The sequence below is a fragment of the Phragmites australis genome, chromosome 18 (genome assembly GCF_958298935.1).
Source record: "Phragmites australis chromosome 18, lpPhrAust1.1, whole genome shotgun sequence".
NCBI classification, from domain to species: Eukaryota; Viridiplantae; Streptophyta; class Magnoliopsida; order Poales; family Poaceae; genus Phragmites; species Phragmites australis.
Genome location: NC_084938.1, coordinates 13,376,936 through 13,387,427, shown reverse-complemented (window position 1 = coordinate 13,387,427; position 10,492 = coordinate 13,376,936). Strand labels below are relative to the sequence as shown.

General features: G+C 45.3%; 1 pseudogene; it reads right to left on the bottom strand.

Moving 5' to 3' along the window:
• Window positions 1-882: 882 nt before the first annotated feature.
• LOC133898548 (GTP 3',8-cyclase, mitochondrial-like) overlaps window positions 883-10,492 on the bottom strand; it is a 118,056-nt pseudogene continuing 108,446 nt past the window's right edge.

The following is a 10,492-nucleotide window of genomic DNA, read 5'->3' as shown; positions in this document are numbered from 1 at the left end:
GCTTGTGGTTACATCAAAATCCATGAAACTCCAACACTCTGACCCTATACTACCCAAGCTCCCCCTAAGTCTATGAACTAAAAAAAAACTCACTAGTCACTCATCTACCTCTCTCCAAAAGACTCTTCCTATCACCTAGACTTTCTCCCCTTTGGCATCTAAGCACCAAAAAGAGCACACTCCTAAACATCTGCAGGAGAGGAGGAAGACGGCGCTGCTGGTGACGGTCGCACCTCGAACTGTGAGCCTGAGTCTGTATCTGAATCTGATATCTCAACAGTTGTGGGGCCAACAGCTGGTTGAAGAGGCTGAGCTATGTCTGACGGTGCCTTTGAGACTGTAGCTGGGGCTGAGCTGGTAGCAATAGTGGTTCCTTGAGTAGCCACCTCCGGAAGTGCTACATCGAGCTCCTCGAGAGCAGACTGAACGACTAGAGGAGTCTGAACGGATGGCTGCTGAGAAGGCACAATCGACTGTGGAGTCCTCAAAACGAAGAGCGCCAATCATAGGAGTAGACAAAGAAGGGAGAATTGGCCTTGTCGTAGTCCCGACAGGCTGAGAAAATACACCAGTGCTGAAGTGGGGTGACAAAGGGAATGCATACACTGGTGTGCCAAAGAGACCACTAACGCTGCCCGGGAGAGGACTAGGTGCTGGGCCTGGTGCCCGAGGAGTAACTGCAGCTGAAGACCTAATGCCTGAAAGAGAGACCCAAGACAAAGTGAACATGCAGTCACTGTTATCTCGATCGGCCTGAAGAGCTGCTAAGGTAGCCTCCTGCTGCTACTGGAGTGACTGCATTATCATGAGCTGCTGCTCCTACTGCCAAAGCATGTTGACCTGTAGCTTAGCCTGCTGCTCTGCCTGCTACTGCTGCATCTGCTAAAGAATAAGAATGAACTCTGATGGAGGAGCAGCAGGGGGCATGGAGGTCACTGTCTCAGGTACTGAAGGTACTGTAGAAGTGGGAACAACCTGAGAAGACCCACCAGTCTCAGCATCATGTGACCTAGCGACTGGTGGGAAGAACTCAAGATCTGAAGAATCCGAGTCGCTGTCACTCAAGAAGAATGCGTGCGGGAGCTCTGCCTCGACCGCTGCAAGGGTCTGATCCTCTCCTGTTGCTCTCTCTCTAACATCAGCGGGCATCTGCTCTTGAGTATGAAACATCGCACGCTGGCCTTGTCGCCTGTCTGAAGGTGCTCTGAGAGCATACACATTATAGTGTGCAGGTGATTGCTCGTAGGCCTGAACATACTAAGGGAATCTGACCGAGTGTGCAATCATGTGGGATATGAAATGTGCATAAGGCTGCTATCTAGCCATGGTCATCCTATCAGTAATCACATCCTAAATCTCACAAAGAATCAAGTCAACCACATCAAATCTCTGGTGAGTGAGGATGGAGAGTGTCATCCACTGCTGCAAATTGGTGATCGCCTCCCCATATCTAATCCTCAGAAGAAGGCTGCGTCTCAATGCCATATGTAAAGCCTTTGCCTTCGGTGTCAGCATATCTAGCACTCTCGATGATCCTGGAGCAAAAGGCGGCCTAAAAATTGGTCGGATCTCGTCGTCTATCGGGAAGAGTCCACCAACGAGAGGACGGCGGGGTGGCTGAGCATGAGGATGAACAATATTGTGTAACCAACGGGAGCTCACCTGAAGGCCCAACACCTCTAAAATATTGTTCCAGTAGAGTCTGAAGCTCTCACCCTGGAACATAAACTGCATGAAGTTCCTCTCGGGTGCAATCCAGACCATGGTATAGAACACTCTCACCCAATCCTCAACATACTGGCCCATTCCAGACACCAACTCAGCTAGTCCAGGAATAGACTCAAAATAAGCTCTCATATCAACTCCACCAGCTGGCAACTCAAGATAATGCCAGCTAATCTTCTTGTGCATTCTCAGACTGACTCTCCTCCTGAGATAAGAAGCGTGAAAACTCTCCTGGAGAATAGTCAAAAACCTGGGGTTGATCCCCTCATCTCTCTGTGGGGTAAACCACTCGTCAATCAGCATAAATATGAGCTTCTTAATCCTGGGGGACTTGTAAGAAGTCAAGTCCAGTAACCTAATCTCCCCCTGAGGCTGTGGCTGCTCTGACAGCTTTGACTCAGTCTCTCCCTGAGGCTCCTAACGAGCACTCTTCCGGCTCTCCTGTCCGTATGGAATCGATCCCAACCCAGTAGTATGACGAGTGTGGGTGGACCAACACAGTGGAGTCGTATCTGTGTCTCTAATCTGCAGCCCTTGCTGAGGAACTGGAGCATCGGCAGTTGCAATCGCTCGATCCCACTCCTTCTACTCTTTTGTTTTCTTTTTCTTAGGCTTCTCGACAGCCTTTCCCTTGTTGCGGCACTCACGATCCATCTAGAATATGGATGAGCGAGAGTTTCGGAAGTTTGAAATTTGAATGAAATTTGCCCGAAATTGAATCCTAAGCCCTAATTTGAGAAGAATTTTGATGAACATGCTAGGGATTCATGATTGCGACACTAATTGAGGTCCAATTGCATAAGATATGGCATCAATTGAAGCAATTTGACTCAATTTTGCTCGAATTTTGCACGAAATTTGAGTGAATTTGCGGAAAAATGAGCTAGGGTTTGGAGAAATTGGAAAGATTCGTCGAAGATGAGCTCACCATGAGAGAGAGAAGATCTGAGGGCTTGGGGGGAGGGAGCTCCTAGTTTGCTGGCGGTGAGTTTAGTGGGATGTCGGCGGCGGCGAGACAGACTGAGGCGGCGGCACTGGTCTGGCAGCAGAGCTTCTACGGACGGTGAGCGGCTACAGCGGGGAGCGGTCGTCGGTGAGTCTGGTGGCGGAGCAAGGGTGCAGAGTTTGGGCAGCGCTGAAGGCGACTCGACGGTGGAGAAGGAACAGGCTCGGGTGCGAATTAGAAAGGAAAGAGACCGAGCAGACGAGAGAAATATGACAGGTGGGTCCTGGCGAAATTGTGAACACCAGATTGTCCGGTGATGATGGGAGTGAACACTGGACAAAACACCGCTCCATTTAACAGAACCTTTGAAATTTTGCATCTCCGCTAAAAACTGAACACTGGATATTCCGACATCTAACCATATGTTCACTGGATCATTCTGTCTTAAAAATTCCAATAAGCACACTGGATGGTTCGGTGAAGTGAACTTTGAACTCACCGGACTATTTCCTTCCACTGAGAATTCTCTGCCTCTAAAAAGAACACCAGAAGGTCCGGGGAAGCCAACTTGAAGAGCACTAGACAGATTTCTAGAGATTGTAGCAAACGCCGACAACCAAGCATCGAATGATCCGTTGAGAATAACCAAGAGAGCACTGGATCATCCGCTGAGAAGGAAAGATTTCTGCTGAACTAAAATCTCGTGCTGAGTCCAAACGTCAAACAACCACACAAAGAAAACACATGTTTAGACCAGTTTGAGTGAAATCTCACCCTCTCAAACACTCATTTTTAAGTATTTGCCAAAAGACTATCTTATAATAATTTTGAAATAGGCAATAAAAATCAAAGAAAGGGGAGAAAAACTCCTATGAAATGTTTGAGCCATATTGCCTATGAATTCAAAGATTAAGGCTTTAAATTCACTAGGACATGACTCAATAGGCATTAAGCACTTATATCTTTCTAATCACACTTATAGATGTGTATGTTTACATGGAAAGCAAACAACATTCTCAAAGAGCGATATTCTCCTTTGTGATATCTACCGCCAATGCACATGCAATGCATAACAAGTGAATGAATTTAAACATGAGTGCAAATTATATGGCATATGAGTGCATAGCATAAATTAAACTATCTTGTCATATTACTTCCCTTCTCAAGCTTCTTCATGGTGAACCCAACAACATACCTTGAGAGAAACTAGGGAACCACCGTCTCAAGCAAAACCCATGTTCACCACTATCTTAAGAAGGTTAGACAAGTGCCTATCATGAATGCATCTATATGACAAAAGCATCATATGACATTTGAAGCATCTATGACGTTTAGCTTACTTCTCAACCTACTAAATGTGGCTTCATCTAGAGGTTTTGTGAAGATATCCGCCAATTGATCTTCCGACCTTATACCACTAAGCGATATATCATTTTTAGCCACATGGTCTCTAAGGAAGTGATGGCGGATATCAATATGCTTTGTGCGAGAGTGTTGAACCGAATTATTTGCAATTTTTTACTTCACTCTCGTTGTCACAAAGGAGTGGAACCTTCTCTACATTAACACCAAAGTCTAACAAGATTTGCTTCATATAAAGGATTTGAGCACAACATGCTCCGGTGGCTATATATTCGGCTTCCGCAGTAGCCAAAGGTACAGAATTTTGCTTCTTAGAATACCAAGAAACAAGGGACCACCCTATCAAGTGGCAACCACCCGAAGTACTCTTATGATCCACAAGACATCTGGCAAAGTCCGAATCCGAGTAACCTAAGAGTAGAAAACTAGCATATTTGGGATACCAAAAGCCTATGCTAGGTGTATGCTTAAGATATCTCATGATTCTTTTTACGGCGCTGAGATGAGAATCTTTAGGATTAGCTTGAAAGCAAACGCACATGCATACACTAAACATAATATCAGGCCTAGATGCGGTAAGGTAAAGGAGAGACCCAATTATAGAATGGTAAAACTTTTGGTAGATCAATTTACTCGATTCGTCCAAGTCGAGATGTCCATTTGTAGGAATTGGAGTCTTGATTGGCTTGCAATCATCCATCTTGAATTTCTTGAGAATATCCTTCGTGTAGTTCTCTTAATGGATGAAAGTCCCTTCCTTTAATTGCTTGATTTGAATCCCAAGAAAGTAGTTGAGCTCACCAATCATTGACATCTCAAACTCTTTTGACATCAAGTCCCCAAATTCCTTGCAAAATTCCTTGTTAATTGAACCAAAGATTATATCATCAACATAAATTTGACAAAGGAAAAGCTCATTGTCGATGGTTTTTGTGAACAATGTGGTATCCACCCTTCCGATCTTGAATCCTTGATTGATTAGGAAGTCGCGAAGGCGCTCGTACCAAGCTCTTGGGGCTTGCTTGAGTCCGTAAAGTGCCTTGTACAATCTGCAGACATGATTAGGATATCTGTGGTCCTCAAAACTAGGAGGTTGTTCAACATATAATGGACCTAGAAGGGTGTGAATAGGGCACTGAATAAAAACTAAATCAACTACAGATTTCTAGAACAAGAAGCAACCTTAGCCTAGAAAGCAACTAGACTACCTAGCAAGCTAGAAAAGTAAGAATACACATGCAAGCATATAGAACATAAGTAAAGTGCTGAATTGAAACTTGCATGAAAGATATGCTAGAAGCAAAATGCGGAATGTAACAAGAGTAGGGAAACAGGACACCGAGCTTTTCCCGAGGTATCAAAGACTTGGCACTCTCCACTAATCCTCGTTGGAGCATCTACACAAGGATGTCGCTCCCCCTTGAGTCACCAAGACTGAAGTGTTCACTAGTGATTACTACATCTCCATCTCCGGATTGGTGGACATCAAACCAAGTACACGAGCTTTACGGGGCTCCCACAAGACCTCCAAGAGCTAACCGAGAATACCTCCAATCCCCACGACCAGCTAGGTGTTGCCAAACACCAAGAGTGACAGCTAACTGGTTCACTTGATCCCAATCGAGCCTAAAACAACAGCTAGATGCACACTCACTACTCTTGGAGCACTAATGGACTCCTTAATCTTCAATTAAGAACTTGCAAATCACTTCAAGTGCTCTCCCTTGCCTCTAGATGACACACAATGTGTATGAATGCTTCTAGGTTGCAAGAGAGACGAATGAAACCAAGTGAGAAGGTATATATAGGCTAGAGGTCTAAATCTAGCCGTTGCCCAACCACTCACTTTTTCTATGAACACCGGATGGTCCGGTGCACACGTCTCTGCTAACACCGGAGAATCCGGTGAGTTAACTTTTTCTACCTGTTGATTTGACAGTTGTCAGTAAGCATTGCAAAATACTCCGGTGTTCTTCCATACAGCGTCATCGGATAGTCCAGTGAGTTATACTCTATTTCCTCCAAAAATACAAAGCTTCTGTTAAATAGTCCGGTGATGACTCCTTTAAGTCACCGGACAATCCGGTCAGTTCAACTCTGATTTTCTCGAAAAATACCAAGCTTTTGTTAAATGGTCTGGTATATGAATCCTTCAGATCACAGGACAATCCGGTGCATATAACTTCAAATTTCTTTGAAAAATGACTCTTCTGTTAAATGCTCCAGTGTATAATTCCTTCCATCACCGGACAATCCAGTGAGTTTAGTTGAAGTCTTCTCAGAAAAGACCAATAGTCCGGTGAGTAAGAAACCATCTCACACCAGACAATCCGGTGAGAACAAACTTCCTGGAACTGGTCCAATTCAATCGACTTTGAGTTCTAACTTCTCAACTTCTCACCCATGGATTTCTTTGAGCTACCTAGTGCTAGATTTTTGCACATGTGCATCCAACTATGTCTAGACTCAACTAGGTAAAGCTACAACACTTAGCCCCCCTTCATAGTACGGTCAGAAGACAAAAGAAGATCTATAACTACTCCAAGTGTCCTTCATCACCTTGTGACAAAACTAGAAGATCCTTAATCTTGACACAAAAGTCCTTTGATCGACCAATAGAATTCCATGAGGGACTAAGAAAACCATTCAATAATTGTGAATTAAAGAATTTGAATTCCTTCAAAACATACGTATAAGTCACAATGATATGGTTGTCATTAATCACCGAAACACTTACCACTTACCTAGGGACCTAGATGCTACAGCCAGACGTCCCTAAAAAAGCCACCCACGCAAATTTGTCACTAGTAGAAGTCACAAGAGAAAATCGATAACTCGAGAAGAGTTACCTTTTCAGCCGAGTCATTGAGTGTGGTAGTTGCTCGAGGAGATGAATGGGGGGGGGGGGTACGCTCGCTGTCCCCTAACAAAAAGGCCACCCATCCAAACCGAACGCATTCAAGTATCCACTTGATAATGTGAAAGGAAATATTCTAATGAGAATTTTGATTTCAGTACCCGTGGGCTCCTTCACTTGTTCTTTAGAGGGCTCGGTTCAGGAAGCTAGTGAGAAGACGAGGATGATCTTTTCAGTTGAAGAGACCTCTCGGCCTCCTCGTTGGCTGATCTTTTCCCCTTTCGATAGCATCTGCAGAAGAAGTGCCGTCGAGATCAAAGACCTCACTCAAAAGTATGTGCTCTTGGTGGAAGACTAGAGCCTACAGTCGTACAAACAGGTCAGATCAAATAGAAAATGATTGGTCCTACTTTTCCATTAAGAAAATCCTTACATCTGGTCGAAGTTTCATGAAGGAATAAGGCAGAATGCCACATTCCAGTGCTTCGGAAGAGAAAAGCTTGTTCAACGGGGCAGTGACATCCTGTGCAAAGCAGGGCTAAAAAAGAGAACAAAGGTTATTCGACAAAGCTAGAAAGTCATAGCAAAAAGAAAAGCGCAAAGTGCTAACTAAGCGTTACATCCATCCGCGTCCCTAGAGGCATCCTCATCCCCACTGTATTCTTAAGCCAAGCGAGTCTGCACCTTCAAGGAGCTCAATCTCTTTGCTAATAAAATCTTTGGCCACATGCCACCCGGTTAGGCCAAATTGCCTCAGCATGCCAATTCTGTTGGCGTAATAGGTGGTGTGGTCGGACTCTCGGTGCTCTTGTGTCCAAAATAGATTTTAGATGGGGAAAAGGCCTCTATACACTAAAGGAAAACCAATTGGGTCAGGATTGGAGACGTAAAACCAAAGTTTTTTCCAATCCTTCGACCAAGAGGAGGTTAGGGGAACCAAGATATAGGAATTCTTCATTCCATTCCTCAATTGGAAACCACATCCCTCGACATATTTATTTTCTATAATCCTCTTCAGTTTATAACAGTACTGAAAAAGATTTAAATTTGGCTCGATGCAAAGGAAAGCCTCACACAGATGGACAAAAACACTCAGCATGGTGACAGAGTTGGGGTTCAGGTGGTGAAGCTTGATTTGATACCGATCGAGCATATTGAGAAGAAATTTGGAAGAAGGGATGTTGAATCCGCAATGGAAGAAAGATTCGAAAACTACAAACTCGTGCTCAATTTTGCAGGAAGAGAATCTCTCACCAGATGCCATCCTCCATTCAACTAGTCTTCGCTATGGCACCACTCCTACTGCTTCAAGTTCCGCCAGCTGAGACTCTTGCATCGCCGAGGGTGTTCAGGCCTCGATCATGAACCACGCTTCGTCGTACTGATCGGGCAAGGCACCGGCAACTGCTGCGTCTGACCGCTTTTCCGGTGAAGAGAAAGTCAAGATCTTCGAAGAAGAACTGGGATCCATGGATCTAAATTTCTTTTGAAAGTGGTGTGTGCTGGGGCGAAGAAAGTTGAGGGGCTTGTGCAGGAAGACTGGTGACAATGGCGAGAAATGGCTGCTACAAGTCTGGATCATATGGGTAAATAATAAAAAAATTACCGTCTCTTCGACCACTCCCATCTTTACAATGCTTTGACCGACGCGAAAAGAGGAATAATGACGATGTGCAAATCTCTGCACGCCCTTCTGCATGCCCTTCCGTTCGCATTAAATTTTGAAACGTTTTTAACTCTACTCGGAGTCAAGTGTTGATCAGTTGAGTTCTTTAATCGTTTTCTTCAAGCTTCAAGTGCGGTTAGCCACATGGCACTCGACCTGATTGAGCTTCCACTCGATACTCGAGGAAGGATCCATCCATGCTCAATTCTTTTGACTATAAGCCTTGTTGGGGGAATGGTCTTATGCGCCCCTTTGGATCATGAGGCGAATCCACTAGTGCTTGTATAATGACGAATAATACAGTTGTGTTTCAGAGAGCACGGGCGAAGCCTCTGGCACGCCCTCAGATGGAGACCGAAGGTCGACCCGCAGTGTCAAGTATAGGTGCAGGCAAAGCCTCTGGTGTGCCTTCGGGCGAAGACCGAAGGTCGACCCACGAAGCCAAGTATCAGTGCAGGCAAAGCCTCTGGTGGAACCTCAGACGGAGACTGAATGGTGACTTAGGACGCAGCGTCAAGGCTAGTCAAAGGTGCCTTGGAAAGCCCGTGTGCAGCTGGCCTTATGGGGGCTCGGGCGAAGGCATGTGTCCATCGAAGCCCGTGTAGCGGTCTAGGGTATAATTATAAATGTGCAAATGTACTCAATGGTACCAAAATAGCCCCAAATATGCCAAGAATGTGGCAGTTTGGGGGGTAATGCTATAAATTATGGCATGAAGTGGTTGAGTACGGGCTATAAATAGGCCGGCACTGTAGCTGATGAGACAGAGAAAAATGAGACTATACGTCTCCCCATAAACACGTATTGCATCTCACTGCCTTCAGCTCTTTCTCTCTCTGGGCCGAAGACTTCCCCTGGTTTGGTGACTCAACTACTAACAGTTGGCACCGACCGTGGGGAGCGAACAATTTGAAGCCATGCCACCTAAAAAGAAGACGAAGCCACTCGGTATATTGGCAACATTGCCAGAGCAGCTAATTCCAGCAGGGGCTTCGGTCGAAACACTCCCTTCGGCGGTGTTGGAACCGGTCAACACTTCGACCGGTGGGGCTAACAACAGCCAGCAAGGACACGATGATGTGAATGTGGTGCCCCCAGAGGATGGAGATCATCATGAAGTAGCTCTCCAGGAAGATGCAACAACAGCAATGCGAAGGGTAGAAGCTAACCTTCGCGCCCACTTCGAGGCTTTAGTAGGACAAAGAGGAAAGGCACATGTTGTCAAAGAGTTGGATGGCCTTCATAACTTCGAAGAATATGAAGATGAAACAGAAGAGGAAAGAGCAGTCAGGTTACAAGCCGAAGAATTAGAGAGACAGATTGTGCAGAAAAAGTGCACGCTGGATAGCTTGACAGCGAGTCAGAAGGCCATGGAGTATCGCCGGTGAGCCGATGAGGCCAAACACAGGAAGAAAATGCAAGAAGCGATTGACATGTTGCAGTGCGCAGATGAACCGACTCACCACATGACCCCTCCGTCAACAGTTGTAGAATGATCGGTGTTGGACTTTCGGCTTAGGTCATGCACAGGTGATCCAAAATCATAGTTCTCTGTTGGCTTGCAGAACCGACCATGTAATTCGGGCATCAAGATGCCTAGGGTACTAATGTTTGACGGAGAGTCTAATTTGAAGGAGTTCGTCATGAGTTTCGAGGTGGTAGTTGAATCCGCTGGATGAGACGACACGACACTGGCGAAGGCTTTTATTTTATGTTAGGGATCAAAGGGATAGCGAGGTTGTGGTACTCCGCATTGCCTCCAGGAAACATTTTCTCATGGGAGCAGTTGCGCAATACCCTATATAGTAATTTCCAAGGAAATCGTGATGAGGACATCACTCTTTCGGATATACACACACCGAGTATTCCTCCAACAATAAGTCCATTGACACGAGCTCGTTCCTTAGTGTTCCTTTATATTTTGATAAGGATGGGA